At 34.6% G+C, this 23,920-nt stretch overlaps 1 protein-coding gene across 2 annotated transcripts in view; it reads right to left on the minus strand.

Moving 5' to 3' along the window:
- The window catches only part of LOC136846038 (homeobox protein OTX2-like), a 343,077-nt gene that overhangs the window by 115,341 nt on the left and 203,816 nt on the right, over nt 1-23,920 (minus strand). The window contains exon 1 of one of the 2 annotated variants that reach the window (XM_067116689.1): nt 16,461-16,734. The exons of the other annotated variant lie outside the window; for it this stretch is intronic. The gene's annotated coding sequence lies outside the window, so the exon portion shown is untranslated. Of the gene's footprint in view, nt 1-16,460; nt 16,735-23,920 lie in introns of those variants that run through there. 2 annotated transcript variants of the gene reach the window in all.

Here is a 23,920-nt window from a genome sequence, read left to right on the forward strand (position 1 = left end):
AGTTGAAGAAAATTTAAGGAAATATTCCTTTTGAAGATGTTACATGAACATGTACGAATCTCTCTCTCTCTCTCTCTCTCTCTCTCTCTCTCTCTCTCTCTCTCTCTCTTTCTAGTATATTTTTCTTAATTTTTTGTCGATTTTTCATTTTTGTTTTTTGAAGGAGGGCAACGTCTGAATTATTAAAGAATACTTGAGATAATCTATATTATAAAAAGTCACTTCCGAAATAGAAACAACTGCATATTTTAATAACTAGTTCTTGCCCCTCAAAATAAATAGTATGTGCCGTGCCGTACGCACACAATAAACGTTAAAGTAAAAGAGGCTAATCCTTCAATAAAGAAAATGTCCCGCCTATTCTAAAGAACCTCAAAATATCACCGTTCCCTAGTTTCGAAAACAAAGAAGGAAAACTTGACGAAATAAAATACCACACGCAGTAAAATACAGAATGGAAAAGGATTAAAAACCAACATCTTTCTCGTGTGCGGGTTTCTTTGGCTTCCGATAAGAAAGTTTGGGCAAAATCGTTAACTTGTTCAGGAACAGTCGCTTTAAAAGCCATTTTTCTCTCAAGGTATGCTGCATAACAGGTCCACTTTTGGAGAGAGAGAGAGAGAGAGAGAGAGAGAGAGAGAGAGAGAGAGAGAGAGAGAGAGAGAGAGAGACTCTAACTCTCTGAAGAGGAAAGGACATCTCTAAACACTATAGGACAGAGAGTTAACCAAGTTTGAGAGCATGACGATTAACGTGGTATGCGAAACTCGGATTTCAATCGTTGCTCAGATTCTCACGACAGCTGCGAAAGAATAAAAGGAATTTGCAATTGAAACAACAAACAAGAATAAAATCCCGGTTAACAGACAGAGTGTATCTGTGGGAGAGGCCACACATAAACAGACATAAACAGGCTTTAACTTGCGGAACGAATCCGCGTCGCACAGAATAAAATCAGCTACAGATAAACACTATTGTATATCCACTATCTTCCCTCTCTGTTTCCGGTCTGCAGAAAGCAATTAAGGGGTGAGGTATGAATGTATATACTTCGCATACTACAGCACCCGGCTCGCTTCCTTAAGGTCCGTGTTCGATCATGGCTTTCCGCCCACACGTTGACCCAGCTGTGAATGAGCACCAGCATCAGCTTGGGCAAGAAATGGGCATGGGGCTTGCGACCTCATATCTTGAGACTTGTGTACGAACCGGTATGGTCTCCTGGTGGCATCGCTCCCTCAAAAAAGGGAAAAGTAGCACATGATGAAACAAATACACGCACACACACATATATATACGCACACACACACGCACACATATATATATGTGTGTGTGTGTGTGAGCATGCTTGTGTTTGTGTGTATATAATATGTAGACGTACATACTTATATATATATATACATTATATAAATATATATATATATATATATATATATATATATATATATATATATATATATATATATATATATATATATATATATATATATATATATATAATATGCAGGCGGGCGTGCGCACTCACACACGCAAGCACATAGGCACTCGTGCAGTAAACACAAATCTGCAAATCACCTGAAGATGGGGGTGATAATATACCGAAGTGTCCATATAAATAGATGTGTGTTTATCCATACATGCAGGATTACCTACAATTCAGCGAAGGATTAGCCAGGGGAAAAAACATATATTGCAAATATTCCCCAAAACTTCGTCAATTCCTGACAAAAACACACACGCAGCACGAAACTTATATAAACATAAAAAAAACCCCCCATAAAACCACTTTTACATCAACGTACAAAAACAACCGCAGCGGCTTTCAAACTTTCCATAAATGATAATAAAAAAAACGATCCAAAACAAACTGCAACGCTTAACAACTCGCATCGTGTGGCCATATTAAAAAAAAAAAAAAAATGGGAGGCAAACACAGGACGAAATATTCAGACATCGAACACTGAAATAAATTTCTCTCTCTCTCTCTCTCTCTCTCTCTCTCTCTCTCTCTCTCTCTCTCTCTCTCTCTCTCTCTCTCTCTCTCGCTATATTTTCGCCCATTGTTTGCCTAGTCGATTCTGACCGACCCTCCCTCCCTCCCTTCCCTCTCTCCCTCCTTCCCTCAAAACCAGCCTCAAACCCCACCCCCCCCTCCCCCGCCGCAATCCGACAAATAATAGAAATAAAGGAAAATACAAAAAAACATGCAGATATGTATATACAAATACATATACATTCGGGCAAATCTTTTCTATTTTTCTCCCGGAAATTTTGATGATCATGACACAGCTCGCTGCAAATTAAATTCATACAGTCTCCACAAAACCCCTTTTTTGAACTGGAGGCACAAAGCAAAAAAAAAAGCGAAAATAAAAATAAAAATAGAATAAAAAAAAGGGATAAAAACAGGAGAAATAAAACAGAATGATAAAAGATCGCTCAGCCTTAGGAATAGCATTGCAACATTCGACGAACAAACCATTCAGGTTAGATTGATTTTGTGATATCTCGGGATCTATCGAGACCAAACCCGCTAGCCCCCACCCCCGATTTTCTATCCCCCCCTCCACAAATTCTAACCCCCCCTTCCCTTCGTGTCTACTCTCTCATCCTCGCAAATTCTATCTCCCTCCCCTCTCTCATTCCACTAACCCCCACAATTTCTCCCCTCACCTTGTTCAAGCAATCGAACTCACCCCCTTCCCACTCTCCCTTTCCTTCCCCCCCACCCCACCCGGCCCACCGCCACCGCCCCGCCCCTCCCCCATCTCCTACAACCACTGGAGCCGGAGCTACACATCCATATCGGACCAGAAATTCCAATTCGGCTATGTACGGGACACTTTAAAAATGAAAAAGGGGAAAAATCCTGCTATTTTGATCGCATTTTTTAAATGGGCATTTTATCCCTGAACAGGGAAATCCACCGCGTTTCCTTTTTTTCTTTTTTTAAACAAATCTCCGTAAATTGGTACGATATTTATTTCATTTTCTGCCTGCCCTGTGTACATATATATATATATATATATATATATATATATATATATATATATATATATATATATATATATATATATATATATATATATATATATATATATATATATATATATATATATATACTTATATATATATATATATATATATATATATATATATATATATATATATATTGTATATTATATATATATATATATATATAAATATATAAAAGTTCAATGAGGTATATCACTATTATTGCCAAAGATTTTCGTATGAATTTTTTTTTATGAATCAGTATTGTTGCATATCAATTTGGAATAATGGAAATTTAATAATAATAATAATAATATGCTCCTTAAAATAAACAATGGAAGCTTACATTTCATTTTAATCTCATGACTCATGAATTTGATTTGTGTTCTTGTGGAACTGAGAAGATGGAGATCTGATTAAGTGACTTGACTAAATTAAATCTCTCTCATTCTCTCTCATGACTCTCTCTGATTTGTGTTCTAGTGGAACTGAGAGATCTCTGATTAAGTGACTTGACTCTCTCTCTATATATATATATATATATATATATATATATATATATGTTTATACAAATGTGTGTATATGTATGTATACATATATGTATAAACATACGTATATGTGGTTGTAAAATCAATAAATTCTTTTCCCAGGGAAATCGTCAAAAAAATATTTACCTACTGAGTAGCGAGGAACATGAATCTTTTGCTCAATAATTAGCCAACGGAAAATTAACTCAATCTCTAAACCTTTCGGAACTCACTTGTAACTACAATTCGTCCCTCTATTATCTTTAACTCTGGAAGCATATCCATCCGTCTGAGAACCCTGAATTCGTTTCCAGTCTCTCTCTCTCTCTCTCTCTCTCTCTCTCTCTCTCTCTCTCTCTCTCTCTCTCTCTCTTATACCACGAGGTAAACACGTCATGTGCTAAAGCAAAAGTACAAAATAATTCCACACCTCTCAACCCGTAGCTTCGGTTAATTTATCTGAACATTATGCCACGGTTCTTTGCTTAAATAGCTGGGTATAATATGGTGGATCTAAGATATGAAAAAAATATATAAACTAAATTATATGAAAACAAACAAACAATAAAAACAACAAAAAACGGGACAACGAATTAAGTGTTAATATAAATAACTGAATGCTTAAGAACAGTGAATACTGTGCAAGCTATTTTTAAGCATGTCACTTAAAATGTACGCCACCGAACAATATCAACATAAAATCAACAACAAAACACAATGATAAGCAAGTAAATAATGCGCAATAGTTTCTTCGGCGCAATCGAGTTTCTGTCTGGTGGTGGCCTCAGCCACGGCCCAAGAAACTCCGCCACGGTTCGGTGGTGGCCTATGTTGCTGGTACCTATAGCGCTGCCAGAAGTACGATTATCGATAACTTTAACCTTTAATAAAAATAAAAACTACTAACGCTACAAGGTGTGTTTGATGATTGGAGGGTGGAAGACCAACATACCAATTTGCAACCCTCTAGCCTCAGTAGTTTTTAAGATCTTGGGGGCGGACGGACAGACAAAGCCGGCACAATAGTTTTCTTTTACAGAAATCTAAAATGACATTTTATAGAGAAAACTGAGTCAACAAAATTATTCTCAGATTACAAAGGCTAATGGTAAATGACTAAGTGTTGAAAGTTACCTTTGCATCTAGAGAACTATTCACAGATTTGGAGATCTGGCACCAGGACAAATCACACACAGATATTATATATACTACCAGTGTACGAGAGATGGACCTGTAATGAAGCATCAGAATTTCGCAAATTTCCGCTAAAGAGTTTCAAGAACAATTTCATTTGATTTTCCTTGAATAAGAAAACAGGGCCAGTGACAGTTTCTAAAATTGTGGGAGTATGAGTAAAATGATAATAACAGGAGTTAAAAAAATATTAAGCTGAAAATAAGTATGGCATTGTTTAACGGATACATTTCGAGAACGAAGACTCTTGTATAAATCAAATGATATTCGAGGAATCTCAAAATTCTGCAAAAATAATCACTGCACTTCTCTCTCTCTCTCTCTCTCTCTCTCTCTCTCTCTCTCTCTTATCTCTCTCTCTCTCTCTCTCTCATTTATAGCTCTGTATGGGTTAGTTTCAGTCATAACAAATACGTGTATTTTCAGCGTAAATAACTACACTTGTATGACACGGGTTCAAAAGACACAAATCGATCGATCAATCTCTCTCTCTCTCTCTCTCTAGGCAGAATACTGGTAGAGATATCGAGGCATCATGACGACAAAGACCTTCCTTCCTACCTAAATCTCTCTCTCCCTCCCTCCCTCTCTCTCTCTCTCTCTCTCTCTCTCTCTCTCTCTCTCTCTCTCTCTCTCACCATACACCCGGCCGACCCTCATCTCCCTAGTGGGGAGTAAGTAAATTAGAGATGTCCTCGGCTTCTACATTCCTTTGCACACAATTTAATGTTCTATTCCCATTCCTCTCTCTCTCTCTCTCTCTCTCCTTTATGTATATTTGCGGGCATTCTCCTATGTTAAATCTTGCTTAGCAAGTTAAAGGCCTTTTTGGCTCATTCCGTAAGTATGAATGCATGTTTATATTAGATGATTAATAATAATAATAATAATAATAATAATAATAATAATAATAATAATAATAATAATAATAATAACACTTTCGTAGGTTCGACATTTATTCAACCTCATTCAAAATCTTTCTTTTTCTATATACAAATTTCCTTAGTTTTTTCTAAGTTACAAAGTTTTTACTTTCGCTGATGTAAATGTTTGCCCATTAATAATAATAATAATAATAATAATAATAATAATAATAATAATAATATGACAATTCTTCTAATAACATCCAGAGACAAAACTTTGGTTTTCGAATGCAACATTTAAGTATTCCTTTTTTTTTGCACACTTTTGTTTGTATCTGTTTTCCTGTTTTTTCATTAATGGTTTTACCAACAAGCTAAAGACCAACTAAATGGCTTTATTGGCTATACTATTATAGATTATAAATAGCACCACAAGATCAACAACAGCCATAATAATGGAGTTGAGCAGGCTTCATGAGTCTCTTCACAGATTTACAACAAATTTTGTTAACGAATTTATTGAGCATTTTATTCTTCACTTCCGCGTCCACGTTCAAGATATATAATAATAATAATAATAATAATAATAATAATAATAATAATAATAATAATAATAATAATAATAATAATAATAATAATAATAATAATAATAATAATAAAAGTTCAACGACATACAGTGCCGTTTTTTCCAACGAAGTTTGCCTCAAAGAGGGTCGTCTTCCAAAATAATAATAATAATAATAATAATAATAATAATAATAATAATAATAATAATAATAATAATAATAATATCATCACAAGAAAAGGTTTTTGCCACATAACATCATACGAATCCATAGTTATCATTAAGTCAACAACAAAATCAACATAAAAAAAATACAAATTTTTTATCATTATTACTAACTAGATTTTATTTTCATTCTCATCATTTTCATACTGCTCTCACGATAACTCTTGTTCTTGGTTGCTGGCTTTATAATTATTCATCTGAGCACCAATGATTCTGTGAGTATTAGAACGAACCTGATTCACATTTCTAAAAATTAATTTTGCTTTCAAAAGGCTGTTACGGTTTTATTGGTATAGGACAAAATAAAAAAAAAGAATACTCTTTGTTGTAAGTATTCCATCATTCCAGCCAGTGTGAAAAACACTGAACGGTATTCTAACCTTTGATACGGAAGCATATCGTGGTTTTCATGGGGCGTGGCTTCTATTTCTTGCTAAAAAGGTTAGCGAATGCTATTTCACGAAATACGAATCCAACAGAAATTACATCTGACATATGACCCACATGTAATAATGTTTTCTCTCTCTCTCTCTCTCTCTCTCTCTCTCTATATATATATATATATAAATGTATATATACATTTATATATATACATTAAATCTATATTATATATATATACATGTATATATGTACATTAAATCTATAATATATATATATATATATATATATATATATATATATATATACCTGTATTTGTTATGCCTTTATCTTTATTAAAAAAATCACTCACTCACTTATTTTGTTCACTGTAATATGTGGAAACTCGCTCTGCAAGTTGATGGAAACTGAAACGTCTTCTGTTCTTCTATATGACTTTCGGCATGCTTTTACATTGTTGACAATGATGCAAACAAGATAAATAAAAAAAAAAGAGTTAGCAAATAAAATTCTATGAAGCAGAATTGGCGAAAAACTGGCAAACTTGAAATTATACATTTAACGACAGAGGTGAAAAAATCTAATGGTGTGGGCTTAAGAGTTCCTAAATACATCTTATGTATTTAGACAGATTACCCGATATCATATTATTCTCAGATCTACAAATGAATTCTGCAGATACATTAGACACAAAAATACATTTTATGAAATATTATAATAACTCTGAAACGGCTTCGAGGGTAAAATCACATGTTTGTCTCTCTCCGGAGATTCACTAATTTTTTTTTTTTGAAGCTGACGGAAAATGTCCGCAGGTCATATCATCCAAACTAATAGTGAATCGCAGGTCATATCATTCAAACTAATAGTGAATCACAGGCCATCTCATTCAATCTAATAGTGAATCGCAGGTCATATCATTCTAGCTAATAGTGAATCACAGGCCATATCATTCAAAAAAATAGTGAATCACAGGTCATATCATTCAAACTAATCATGAATCGCGGGTCATATCATTCAAACTAATAGTGAATCACAGGTCATATAATTCAAACTAATAACGAATCGCAGGTCATATCGTTCAAACTGATAGTGAATCGCAGGCCATATTCAAACTAATAGTGAATCACAGGTCATATCATTCAAACTAATAGCGAATCGCAGGTCATAGCATTCAAACTAATAGTGAATCACAGGTTATATCATTCAAACTAATAGTGAATCGCAGGTCACATCATTCAAACTAATAGTGAATCGCTACCCACACTCCTTCAGGACCCACCATACGTTGACAATAATACCAGCTGCGCATATACACAGTAAGCTGAAAAAAAAAAAATAATTCTCCACCTTCCGTATGCTTTCCCGTACACATTTCCGAAATACTTCCAACGTTCTTATTAGATATTCCAACAGAGTTATTAGTTCGCACAGCAATTTCCTTTATCACGACCAAGCGTCCAAGTTCATGACATACTCGTATATATATAATTGTGACGTCAGTTTGTAATATCACGTTATCACAGTTCTCTTGTAACAAACCGCCTAAGTCCATATAGAAATACACACAGCACACACATAGATATATATACACACAGTTAAACACGCGTCGACTTCTATGTTCACACACACACACACAAACACACACATATATATATATATATATATATATATATATATATATTATATATATATATATAAATATATATATATATATATATATATATATATAAAATATTTCTGTATATATATAAATATATATGCATGTATATAATATATATATATATATATATATATATATATATATATATATATATAATATATATATATATATTATATACACACAAATATTTTACATTTACGAATATAAAAGAGTCACGCATGTACAAGTGTTAAAAAAATTCGCACAGAAATGTATATTAAAAAAAAAAAAAAAAAAAAGAAAAGATCACTTAATACGAATACCAGCTAAATAACAATAATAATGAAAATTATTATTCAAAGAGAGCGGCTCTCAGTTATTATTATTATTATTATTATTATTATTATTATTATTATTATTATTATTATTATTAACTGAGGTTGCTAGTCACGCCCTCTTGATAATACAAGAGTAAAGAAATGTAACAAATAACGGACAGTGAAAAAAATTTTACAATAAATAATATCAAACAAAGATCCGAACGGACCTGACGGACCAAAAATTAGTCCAGAGGTGATCCTCTGACTTCGACACGGAATAATCATGACTGATAAAAAATAATAATAATACAGAGAGAAACGGTGCGGAAACTACAAAAGAAATAGAAATTACTCGTTTCAGATTTGATTTGGGTACTGCAGTTATAATGAGGAATACATCCATATAAAACACTCTCACACTCACAGACATATATATATATATATATATATATATATATATATATATATATATATATATATATATATATATATATATATATATATATATATATATATATATATATATATATATATATATATATATATATAATATGCCTGGTGTGTGTGTGTGTGTGTGTGTATGTGTCTGTGTACAGGAGGATAGACAGCAATATACTTGATTAGCAAAATGAAAGTTATTTTTAAAACCATATACAAAGGTCATAGCTTCCGTCTACCCTATAAGCTTTGTACATATTTTTACAAATACGCTTATTTTGCTAATCAGGTATATTACTGCGAGTCCTTCTGTACATGACTGAGAAGCATTTTATATATACATATATACATACATAAATTCATACATATATATATATATATTTATATAGATATATAATATACAAGATATATACATATGTGTATATATATGTGTATAATATATTATATATATATATATATATATATATATATATATATATATATATATATACATATATATACGTATACTGGGTGCTGCAACGCTTCAGCTGTGTTACAAATACCCTTTTCATGAAACAACCTTCAAAAAATTGAAAGCGAATAAAAAACATAACTGATACATAACAAAGTACATGCAAATCTGTAATGGTAACAAAGGATACATATTTGCATTTAAATACCTAAACGATTAATAAACTCATTCATATCTGAAGTGCTGTTTGACCGCAAATAATACGCACTTTTAATCTATACGTTTAATACATATTAGTTGTTTTGTTTATTTTTTAGATGAACTTTCTTTTGAATTAACAACTGTTTATTGGGGCGCTTGGGCATATTTCACTGTATCGTTATTTAATTTCTAAAATTATTATACTCTCCTTTCATATGTATATATATAAAAATATCTGTATGTCTATCAATCTATCTTATATATTTATATATACGTATAAATACACACAAATAATGTATATAAATATATATATATATATATATATATATATATATATATATATATATATATGATTGATATATATACTATTATATATATATGTATATATTTCTATTATATATATTATACATATATATATATTATATATATATACATATATATACAGATATATATATATACATATATATATATATATATATATATATATATATATATATATATATATATATATATATATATATATACATATATATATCGGGCCTGTGCAGTTGTGGGTATTTTCGCAGTTCTGTGTCGACACAATAATGATATTGGCGATAACGCCGATGACTTTCTCTCGCGCTCTGCTAACCCTGGCTTTGTAATCACTTAGAGTTGTAATAAGTGCAAAATTTAATTAATCTTTCAGCAGTCACGCCGAGATATTTAATATACGGTGCTTTAGCACAAAGAAAGAAAATAGAATGAAGGATGAATGAATAAATACGGATATAAAATGTAAGCGACGCATCTATACCTAATTGGCTTAATCTCCATTTATACTGCATTGCTTCCTTCTTCAATCGCTGAGTCTTATCCGATATATATATATATATATATATATATATATATATATATATATATATATATATATATATATATATATATATATATATATATATATATATATATATATATATATATATATATATATATATGTATGTATGTATGTATGCATGTTATATATGTATATATATGTATGCATATTTATACGAATATATATGTATATTTTATGTGTATATATGTCTGTATATCTATATATATACAGACAAACATTTTTATACATATATATATGTATATATATGTATATATCTAGGCGTATCTAAAAACGTACGTATACATTTACATACCGTGAATATAACAATTTTGAAAAACTGTTATTTGCAACTATTTCCTTATCCTGGTATCATGCTTTACGTTAATCAGCAGCTAAAAAAAATAACATTAAAATTTTAATCATGATTATAATGATAATAACAATGGCAATAATTTCTGTGCACAGTATCACACATAATATCAGAAGCCTCCATTTTAACATGTCTATCTTCATGTACAGATGTATAATGCACACATTATATGCATAAATAATATATATATATATATATATATATATATATATATATATATATATATAATTCATGCATATAATGTGCATTATACATCTGTACATGAAAATAGACATATTCTGATATTATGTGTGATACTGTGTACAGAAATTATTACCATTGTTATCATCATCAAAATCATGATTAAAATTTTAAAATATATATATATATATATATATATATATATATATATATATATATATATATATATATATATATATATATATATATATATATATATATATATATATATATATATATATATATATATATATATAATGCTAAATGTAAATGTTGCGAGGCTGGAACCGATGTGGCCTTTAGGCACATAAAAGGCTAATGTGAAACACAATAACAAAAACGATGTTTGCTATTGTTCTTAGGGAAGTGTCAATTATGCATATGCGCAGTCCATTTGCGGCCGACAACTTACTTGATGGGTTAAGGGGAGGGTGAATCCCTAATGAAATGGACTATTCCCTGGGGAATTTTTAGGGGCTCAAAGGATGCATAACGAACGGGCCACTTTCGCGCTTCGATAAAGAGATGTTTTCGTAAGTCACAGGCTCCAGCGTATACTAAATAATGCACTTCCTGTTTCTCGTGCTTGTGTGCTTGTTTATATGAAATGCATACATGCATACAGTATGCATTATTTATGTACATATATATAAACGTATATATATATATATTATACGTTTAGATATGTATATATATTATATATATGTATTTTTTATAAAATACATACATACATATGCATAATATACATACGTATAATATATATACATATATGTATACATACACACACATATATATACAGTATATATACAAGCTATACATATGCGTATAGACAAGTTTGATATTTTTATGGTCTGCTCTAATAGTTAAAATATTTACTCTGATGGTTTATTTGTGATTAACGTTTAATTTGCTTTCCGATAATGGTCACAGAAGTAAATGATAAGGATAATTATGATAATGGGAAAGGACAAGACCTCATATAATAATAATTCATGGATAACAAGTATATAAATAATATATATATATATATATATATATATATATATATATATATATATATATATATATATATATATATCTATAAACAGTATGGTACACACAAGCAAATACCTCCCTAGCTCTCTCAAAATTATAATTTACGCAGAAATGTATATTATTATCTTATCCAAAAATGACATCGAGAACGATGTACGTCCCAACACACAAACGATTCATTAACCGTAAGACTGATGTGTTTGATTTTCACACACAAACAGCACACGGCAGCACCTCAGTCAATTCAAATTTCCGATGATTTAGGCACAAATTTGCTACCATTCACACAAACACACACATACTTCACACTGCTACTTCACGTCACACAGAACCGCCTTTAGCATTTTTCATCGCTAACGACCAACGGACGACCTCTGTTATCTCCTATACCACCACCACCACCCCGTCGGCCTCTCCTCCGATTCTTGTTCCTCCCCACGATGATCATTCTATTAGCGTCGGCGATGAGGAGAGTCTGTTAGGCACTTTAACGTTCATTTGGGAGGTATAAGAAGGGGAGGAGGGCGCGAGCGTCGGGGAACCTCTACCACCCCGAGAGGCCTCACTCAATTCCCGACGACACCGCACGCACCGAGGGGCCCCGCAGCGGGGAGCCTTTGGGGCTGGAAAACCTAACCGCTAAAGTGCTAAGAGCAGCCGTTGTCCCATCTGAGGTGTCCGGGGCGGAATGTCATTTTCCAGATGCGCTTCTTAAGCTCCAGGTCCTGGAATGTTCGTCTGCCAAACATGTCCTTTAATCTAAGTGCTGGGTGTGCTCTTTTCCAGTATATTATTGACGCTGTGTCATTTTCCAGATGTGTCTCTTGAGCTCCAGGTCCTGGGTGTTCATCTGCCAAGCACGTCTTATAATCTATGTGTTGTGTTCGCTATTTTCCAGTACATTATTGATGCTATGTCATTTTCCAAACACGTCCTACACTCCAGGTACTGGAATGTTCATCTGCCAAACATGTCCTTTAATCTAAGCGTTCGGTTTGCTCCTTTTTTAGTATATGATTGACGGCATGTCATTTTCCAGTTGTTTCTTATGCTCCAGGTCCTGCAATGTTCATCTGCCAAACAAATCTTATAATCTGAGTGTTGGGTTTGATCCTTTTTCGGTATATTATTGACGCTTTGTCATTTTCCAAACACGTCCTGTGCTCCATGCCCTGGAATGTTCATCTGCCATGCACACCTTGTAATCTTAGTGTTAGGCTTGCTCCTTTTCCAGTATATTATTGATGGCATGTAATTTTCCAGATGTGTTCCTTATGCTCCAGGTCCTGGAATGTTCACCTGCCAAAAGTCTTATAATCTAAGCGTTGGGTTCGCTCTTTTCCAGTACATTATTGATGCTATGTCATTTCCCAAACAAGTCTTATGCTCCAGGTCCTGGAATGTTCATCTGCCAAGCACGTCTTATAATCTGAGTGTTGGGATGGTTAATTTTCCAGTATCTTATTTCTAAAATATTTACCTTGTAATTTGCAATAAAGGTGTTGTTTTAAAAAATTTTTATAGTTTCACGGCTGTATTTTTCGGTTCAAAGATCTACATTTTATATTCAAAGCTATGGATTTTTAGTCTTTTATGTATTCACCTTGTTACTGCTGGAGATTTCAATAATTTATCTTTTATTATTTTGATTAGATATTTCATTTCCCGATATTCATCCAATATCTCATGAAGAGGGTGCTGTATTGAATAAATATTCATCTTAATTTCCATGTATCTGATTTTTCCATTTCCATTTCCAAGATATTCATCTGATTTTTCAAGTACCGGATATTTTAATTTCAAAACACATATCGAATACGCCAATTGATAATTGTTTTACTTGACAGGAATCCATCTTAATTATCGAGTAAGGGATTTTTATTTTTTCCTTGTTATTCCAGGAGAGGAAATAAAACATATCCTTGACGGATTTTCTATGACGTGGATACTGGTAACAGGGAACAGAACAACAGTACTGGGAATTGCTTGACATAACTTTTAGATTTTTTTAGATTCGCTGTTTCAGTAATCAAATTTGCATATATCTTCTGCAAGCATGTGCTGCCATTTTTATAAATGTTCGCGCGTTGCGTAAGTAAGCATCATATAAACAGGCAATAATATGCGTACAAATTATAAATGAATATATTTGTCTACTCCCAGTTCAGCCAGTATAACAAAATGTTATAAATTATCGTCGCTATAATTTTAATTTTCTGATTGTTAGCGAAAAATGGATCAAATTTTGACACATCTACCAATAAAATATGATAACGAAATCGGGCCGACATTCCACGGCAGGCGGAACGACAGTAGCGGACATCCTCATCCGTTATCGGCAAACGGGGGAATTTTTGAAAGACGCGACGACAGAAGCCGTTCTCACTCTTTCTCTCTCTTCTACTGTTCTAAGTTATTATTTTATCATATCAGTTCTTCAGTTCCACATACATGAAAATAGTTCTTCGCTTCTCCTTGAAAAAAAAATAAAGTCATGATTTTCATAATACGAGATATCTCAATATAATTATTTTTAAATTATAGTTTGCAGTATACTCTGCGATATTGCGAGCTGACTGCAATTCGACACCCAGTCCAAGATGAGATTTAGAATCGACCTCAGTCCCTTTCATAACTGGCGTGAAAACTAAGAGCCGTTGGGGGGAGAAAAATAAGAATAAAAAAAAGAAGGAAAAATCAAACACGCCGAACGCCATTCCATCGGAGAATGCAGCTATGCAGTAAAATAAAAGCCACCAGAATGCATTGTCGCGGGTTCCCTAATTGCCAGCGATGCCGCGGAACATCAAAGACTCTCGTCTACCTCCCACATCTGCGGCTAATTAACTCGGCGAATCTTTTCCCGTCCTCTCCTGTGTGTTTTTTTTTTCTTTCTGTGAATTTCGAGCAGCATTTGCTGGGGGAGAGAACTTTTTACGGAAATCCTCCTCTTCGTCCTGTTTTGTCAAAAGAATGTCTTTTGTCGAAGGCATTGACAACATCCGTGTCTTTTTTTATTTCTTTCAGTTTGGCTTCTCTTTGTCTGACATTCGTCGGAGATGCAGCGTTTAGGGCGAGTCTTCGTGTGCCCTGTATTGCCGTAACGTGGAGGTCGATGCATTTCGGCAATCGAAGGGAATATGAAAATGTTAAAAAAACATAAATTTACAATTGCTGCAATGAAATAAATGGACAACCTCTTTCACAGGTTAACATCAAGAGCGAATTTCTGTTTGCCGGAAACGAGATTGCGGACGCTTCTACAGCGTCGGTTTGGAGTAAGAAATAAATACAAACAAAACCACCTACACAGAAAACTCCTGGCACTACACTATGTAACAACTACTTAACTTCAGTTTATTTTCTTCATGTCAAGACACTTGTTTTTCTGCGTATTGCAACGGTGTTATCATGATAAATTGTATTTTATATTTTCACGAGCACCACCACGAATCCCACACTTCTCGTTCGGACCAGCGGACTTGAGGCCACGTTGCCCCTGTGGACGGAAGGTGTCCTTCCCAAACATCCCCCGAAACCAACCTTGAGAGTGGAAGAGCCGGACAGCGGTTCCCGAACCGGAGATTGCTCTCGTTCCTTTTTCTTCTACCCACCCTCCTCCTTCTCCTCGTCCTCCTCTTCCTCCTCCTCCTCCTCCTCCGGCGGGAGAAGAAGAAGAAGAAGAAGACAAAGGTAGGCAGAGAGGCCCAGATCTCCCTCCGTTCCATCTGAAGGTGTCCAGAGCTTTCGCCTCCGTCGGCCTCTTTCCTAAGGAAACTTGAGATGTCCACTTTTCTCGTCAGGCGGAAAAGTCTCTTCTAGGCAAAAACTCTCGCGCTCCGGCCCTTCCTTATCGTCCCCTTTCCTCTCTTCCTTTCTCCTCACATATAAAAAAAACGCACTCACACACGCACAGCATATATACTTCCTCCGACGACGAAGCAAGAGCAGCCAAGGCAAAGATACGTGCCTTGGGACAGACAACTTAAAACCTTGGGTGGCGCGCCTAGGCCAGGGCCGCCAATGATAATATTAAGTCTTAAAAATGTCACAAAGCTGATTAGGGCAAGATTATCTGAGATTCCCAAGCTTGGCCAATCGTAAGCTTTCCCAAATAAGAATTAAACTGGATCTTGAGCTAAGTACTGTCTAGGCACTTACCTTGGTGAAGTGGTGGTCTGGGTGAGGAGATGATGATGATGATGATGATGATGATGATGATGGTGATGTTGATGATGATGTCTTACAGGCACCAGCAGTCGTTGCCACAGCTTACGTTACGCTGCTCTGTTTTTTCTTGATTGCAACTTTACTGAGGCTTAGGCCTGACTCCCGCAGTATTAAAACTTGCTAGAATTGAAAGAGAGACGCAGGGAAAGTTTTCAATAGCTCAAACATATTCAACATAAAGCAGCCCTTAGGCGGGGCTTGGTTCACGTCAGGGAACAAAATTACTCAACTGCGCATAACGAGGAGGGCGGCGCCATGATATTCCCGCGCCTCCGATTGGCCCAGCTCTCCTCCAGGCGGCCAATCGGCGCAGAGGGAGGAGCCACTGCTGACGTAGCGGAATTGATGGGAATAAGCGCGCATGGGGGATCGGGGGAGGGGGGGGAGCGAGGGAGAGAGAAAGAGAGAGAGAGAGAAAGAGAGAGAAGAAGAGAGAGAGTTGGTGCGCTTCTGACAACAAAAATTGGAGAAATTTTTGGGGCCTTCCAAACATTTTACCATTTTCCTACTTTAATCATGAATGTATTTACGAGATAACACACGGTTACAGAACGAAACGCTTCTACGCAAAAGATTTTGACAAAAGCTTGGTCGTTGTAGCAGAGCAAGAAGGCGCGCCTTGGACAGACAGAAAGAGAAAGAGAGCAAAGGAGAGAAAAATAGAAAGAGAATTGAAAGGAAAGCGGGAGGGGGAGGGGAGAGAGGTAGAAGAAGAAGGAAAGTGGGGAGGGGAGGGGAGGGGGAGGGGGGGAGAAGATTGTGAGACTTGGCCCAGGCAAGATTATGATGGCCTTTTGAGCTCTTATTTGCTTTCCTAACACTGATCGTGGAATTAGGAGATTATTTAAAGCTTGTAGACGGAATAATGCCCCAACCATCAGATACCCTCAATAAAGTTAGATTATTGGCTTAGGAAGGTGTAATCGGGGCGTGGAAATTGGCGGACGTACACGCGCCCTCAACACCTTCAAAGAGGTGAGCTTACACATTCTGAGAGGTTGTACATGGCATTATGGATTTAAATTCTACTAAATCTCAAGCTCAGCTCCGGAAAGAGGGAGGAAGGGAAGGTGGAGGAGAGCAGTATGTTGTGTGAGGGGAGGAGGAGGAGGAGGAGGAGGAGGAGGGAGGTAGGAGGAGGAGGAAGAGGAGGGGGACGAAAAGAAGGCACACAAATTGGGAAATATATTACCAACCATTTCATAAAGATTTCGTGTTGCTTAGAAACACCACAGGAACAAACAAACGCCCACACGGCTAGATTATGCTGGGAGACAGACACAGCGGAGGAATGACAAACGACAAACATACTGAACACAAACACACACACACACACAAACAAACAGATATGAAGGAGAAACAAACGTAACAGACACATAATAAAGGAAGACCGTCAGAGGAAGCAAGTGACAGACAAACTAGAATGAAAAAGAAGAGACAGAAATAAACAAAGAACATAAAAAAAAACAGGGAAACAGACATCGACGTAAAAAATTATAAACATAAAAGCGAAGAAACCTGTGGATTCGGACGAGAGAGAGAGAGAGAGAGAGAGAGAGAGAGAGAGAGAGAGAGAGAGAGAGAGAGAGAGAGAGAGATTCAGACGGCCAAAAGCAAGCAAGCACATCGACTCTTGCAATCTAATTGTTGTAGGAAGATCTGCGCGGTTCCCCCTACGGTAAATACAATCTAAGACTCTCTCTTTATCGGTGGTTGCAAATTAAGACCGTTTTGAAAGGATGGTGAATGAGGGAATTTAAAAAAGGGGAGAGGGGGAATCTTTTTCATCTTTTCTTTATAGCATTTCTGTTTTACCCTTTTCAAATAGGCGAACCGCGATATTCATTCTCTCTCTCTCTCTCTCTCTCTCTCTCTCTCTCTCTCTCTCTCTCTCTCTCTCTCTCTCTTTATCAAATACGCTTCAAGGCAGCGAACAATGATTTCTCTCTCTCTCTCTCTCTCTCTCTCTCTCTCAAATACAATCAAGTAAGCGAACAATGATTCTATTCTCTCTCTCTCTCTCTCTCTCAAATACGCTTCAACTAAGCGAACAAAGATTCTCTCTCTCTCTCTCTCTCTCTCTCTCTCTCTACCAAATACGCTTCAAGTAAGCGAGCAATGAATCTATTCTCTCTCTCTCTCTCTCTCTCTCTCTCTCTCTCTCTCTCTCTCCCAAATACGCTTCAAGTAAGCGAACAAAGATTCTCTCTCTCTTTCTCTCTCTCTCTCTCTCTCTCAAATATATTTCTTTTCCGCCGAAATGTATAGGGGGATGAAAAAGAGAAAGATGATTATCGGAATAATGGTTTCATCAGCGCTTTCTTTTCCTTAATCGGATGTTTTGCCAAAAAAAGGGGACTAAAGCCTAATAACTTTTATTGCCATTTTTCAACCACTCCTAATGAGTTTCAATCATTCGGAGAAGGTGCTTAACGGGGAAGAAAACGTACAAATAACAATAAAAATGATGATCACATTAGTATTTAATGCAACGACAACATTACGAGATTAATACTCATATAATTAATGAATAGGGTACTGCACTCAACTCGCAACAGCATGGACTGTGGTTCAGTCTCGACTTGCCTGCCGCCCACAAGTCGATCTAGTTGTGGATGGGGGTACCAGCATTGGTTGTGGATTGTGGATCGAGAAATGAAAAATAAGAACCAAAAGGCATTATACCCTGGTGCCACCCTCTCAAGAACAACAATGGGAGGGTGAATATATATATATATATATATATATATATATATATATATATATATATATATATATATATATATATATATATATATATATATATATATATATATATATATATATATATATATATATATATATATATATATATATATATACACACACACACATATATATATATATATATGTATATATATATATATATATATATATATATATATATATATATATATATATATATATATATATACATAAAGCGCCGGTGAATTTACGTGACCCTCTGAAACAGATAGCCGTAATGTCGAGCATCATCCGGGCCGAATAAAATGTCGCACCGAGAGTAAAGGCTATACATGCTAGGATTATACTGTCACCCATCCCCACTATCTCGATATAACTTCAGCATTATGTAAATACATTTTATGTCATTTATCTAATGGAAAACATGATGATGATGATGATGATGATGATGATGATGATGTCGGCGGCAATATCCAGGGTCTGGGGTGGGCGGGAAGGTGGTGGGGGGCGTGGGTGGGGGAGATTGGGAGGGAAGGGGTTGGGGGTGGGGGGAAGCTCCCATTTGCCATTCATTAATGTAACTATATATTTCAACGTATTGCATATGCAAATGACCAAAGCCATCTCTTGCGGCTGTATTTCAATGAATTCCAATACAAAATTATGTGATGAGTTACAGATTGGAATAAAGTGCGCCCGATTTCTCTCTCTCTCTCTCTCTCTCTCTCTCTCTCTCTCTCTACAAGTACCACATATTAATGATATTAATTCATATTCATAATGCATTGCTTGGCTTATTATAATCAAGGAACGCCATCCTGTTCCTACTACAAATTATTATAATATTTATCTATCTACCAGTATGAATCTTCCTGATTTTACTGACATAATTTTCAACGGCATTTTAAATTACTGACTCTGTGTAAGCGCGGAAACCATAATTATGCAGACTCACTTATTTGCATACAGTATTTATCTATGCTTTCAGTTTATATTCATATACTATATGACGTAACCTAAACCATAAACACACACACACACACACATATATAATATATATGTGTGTGTGTTTTATTTACTGTATGTACACACCGGCCGTTATTAATGTAATGTCAACACAATAGATTATGTTTGTAAGTACGTAAAACATTACTAGATTTTCGATCATAAATGTAATAACAAATTTATAAGATAACAAATTTTTAAAATGGAAATAAGTATAAATTCAACATCTATTTTAAACGTAATAACAGTAAACAGTAAATAACACATGCATGCATATATCTTTGTCCGTATGCACTGAACAGATAATATTGAGTATGAATTTAAAAATGCCACTAAATGATGAATGCCTTTAAGTAGTGTACGTACGCATGCATTTATGCCTGTATGTATGAATATACGTATGGATATACGCATACGAACTCTATAAGACCGTACGCGAAGGGGGATAAACCGTTAGTGGAGACTCTTAACAGCCCTGGGTCTTCATGGTCGAACACAGCAGTTTTGAAATGATCGACAAGGAGAGGAGGAGAGAGAGAGAGAGAGAGAGAGAGAGAGAGAGAGAGAGAGAGAGAGAGAGAGATACCTCTGGACAGAGACCGGCAAATGGAGACAGTCTCGTATATGAGTCCGCCGTATGGATATGTATGCGCAGAGAGAGAGAGAGAGAGAGAGAGAGAGAGAGAGAGAGAGAGAGAGAGAGAGGAGCTCAAAGAGATCTTAGCTCAAATAGATCTTAATAATAATAATAATGGTTCAAGGGAATCTGCAGCACAGGATAGTAGTAATAACAATAACAGTAGTGCTATTAATAGCTGTAATAGTAGTAGTAGGTTTAGTAACATTAGTAGTAGTAGTAGTAGTAGTAGTAGTAGTAGTATCTGCACAGATTTATTTACAATTTACAATCAAGATTCAATATCCGTAACACGATCCAAAGAAAAGTTGTGTGATAAATGCTCGCAATTTAGTCTGTAGTTTATGTTTACAACCAAAGACTGGAGATATGAAAAATATTGAGAGAGAGAGAGAGAGAGAGAGAGAGAGAGAGAGAGAGAGAGAGAGAGAGACTTGGACAGGGGTACAGGAGATAATAGGGTGAGGGAGGGAGAGGTGTATGTGAGTGTGTGTGTGTCTATGTATATGATCGTATGGAGTTAGGGTGGAGGTGGTAGACAGGGGATAAGGATGAGGAGGATGGGGGGGGAAGGAGGAAGGAGGGCAGAAGGAGAAGAGAGGGAGAGGAGGGGTAGGAGATGGTACTGGAGGAGGAGGAGTAGGAGGAGGAGGAGGAGGAGGAGGATAAGGATAGGCAAGGGGGCAGGTGGAGGAGGAGGAGGAGGAGGAGGATGAGGAGGAGGGATAGGATGGTGGGGAGAGGGTACCACAGGAGTAGTAGGATGGCGAGGGTATATATCCTTTGTGCACCAACCGAGCCTTTCCCCGCCCGCCAATGTTTACAGAAAGGCTTACCCGGTGGAATTCCTTTGGAGGTCTGTACAAAGCGTGTTTGATACAGACATAAACCGGCCCCAACACAGAGCTCGGGCTCAAACACTAAACCAGAATAGGAAATGAAATAAATTGTTGGCATATGATAATCAACATCTGCTTCTCTTATATGTGTGTGTATGTATATATATATATATATATATATATATATATATATATATATATATATATATATATATACATATACATATATAATATTAATATCATATATTTATATATAAATAAACCAAGTAATATATATGTATATATATATAAACAGAAATATTGTTTACATTTATGTATGACAATAAAAACACCTTCAAAATATTTATGCAATTTCAACTGAAAGGGGAGGATATGCACGTAATCCATTCAACTTAAGGTAAAAAAAAAAGATAATGCTTCATTAGACTAACATTACTGAATACACAGAAATTCCCTGAGAGATGTTAAACAGCTGGTAAATAGGCACACACATGTAAATAACTAAATAAATAAATAAATATAAATACTAAATAAATACATAAAATAAGTAAATAAATATATGAACATATATATGTATATAAAAATATATATTATATATGTATATATATATATATATATATATATATATATATATATATATATATATATATATATATATATATATATATATATATATATATATATATAATGTGCGTGTGTGTGTGTGTGTGTTTGTGTGACCGCACGTAGGCAAACACATTTCAATCAATATAATTTGAATGGTATCATAAAGAATACTTCACTCACAAGCATAAAATCATTTGTCTTTATACCTCACATGAGGTCATACTTAATGACCCGAATGAAAAGACACTTTTTCAATCATTCTCAATCTGCTGGTTTTTGTCATTTATAAGAACCCGTTGCTGCTCACACCAGACGCCTAGAATCGGTTGCAATTTTGAGTAACAGTTGTTTATGAGCCCAGCTGCGGTACCTTTAGGCTACGCTCACCATCTGCAGAAGGCTACGGACGTCGTTGCCCAGGTGGAAAATACACGCATTGCTGAATTTGCCCTTGAGATCATTCTTGCAATTATCAAGGTATCAAGGATGCTTTGAAATAACCGACAAGCTACAAGGGTCAGCCTTAGAGACCAAACGCAGACCGATAGGAGACCTATAAATCAAAAAATGGGAATCGAAATTAATGAAGAGAAACAATAAAAATGGGAATAGAATTTAATGAAGTGAAACAATAAAAAATGGGAATAAAAATTAATGAAGTGAAACAATAAAAAATGGAAATAGAATTTAATGAAGTGAAACAATAAAAAAATGGGAATAGAAATTAATGAAGTGAAACCATAAAAAATGGGAATAAAATTAATGACGTGAAACAATAAAAAATGGGAACAGAAATTAATAAAGTGAAACAATAAAAAATGGGAATAGAAATTAATGAGGTGAAACTAAAAATGGGAATAGAAATTACTGAAGTGAAACAATAAAAAATGGGAATAGAATTTAATGAAGTGCAACAATGAAAAATAGGAATAGAAATTAATGAAGTGAAACAGTAAAAAATTAGAATAGAATTCAATGAAGTGAAACAATAAAAAATGGGAATAGAATTTAATGAAGTGAAACAATAAAAAATGGGAACGATGTAAGAAAGTGAAACGGTAAAAAATAGGAAATAGAATGTAAGAAAATGGAAGAACAAAAAGTGAAAATAGAATGTTAGAAAGAGTGAAACAATAAATAATGGGAATAAAATATTAGAAAGAGTGAAACGATGAAAATGGGAATAGAATGTATGAAAACGAAACAATAAAAAGGGAATTGAATATAAGAATATGGAACAATAAGAAATGGGACTAGTATATAAGAAAGTGGAACAATAAAAAATGGGAACAGACTGTTCGAAAGTGAAATAATAAAAAATGGGAATAGAAGGTAAGAAAGTGTGAAACAATAAAAATGGGAATAGAATGAAGAAAGTAAAACAATAAAAAATGAGAATAGAATGAAGAAAATGAAACAAAGAAAATGGGAATATAATATAAGAAAGAGAAAAAAAAAATGGGAATGGAAGGTAAGAAAATGAAACAATAAAAAATGGTAATAGAATGAAAAAAAGCCAAACAATACAAAATGGGAACAGAATGTAAGAATACATAACAATATTAAATGAAAGTGAAATA

The sequence above is a fragment of the Macrobrachium rosenbergii genome, chromosome 14 (assembly GCF_040412425.1).
Source record: "Macrobrachium rosenbergii isolate ZJJX-2024 chromosome 14, ASM4041242v1, whole genome shotgun sequence".
Taxonomy (NCBI): domain Eukaryota; kingdom Metazoa; phylum Arthropoda; class Malacostraca; order Decapoda; family Palaemonidae; genus Macrobrachium; species Macrobrachium rosenbergii.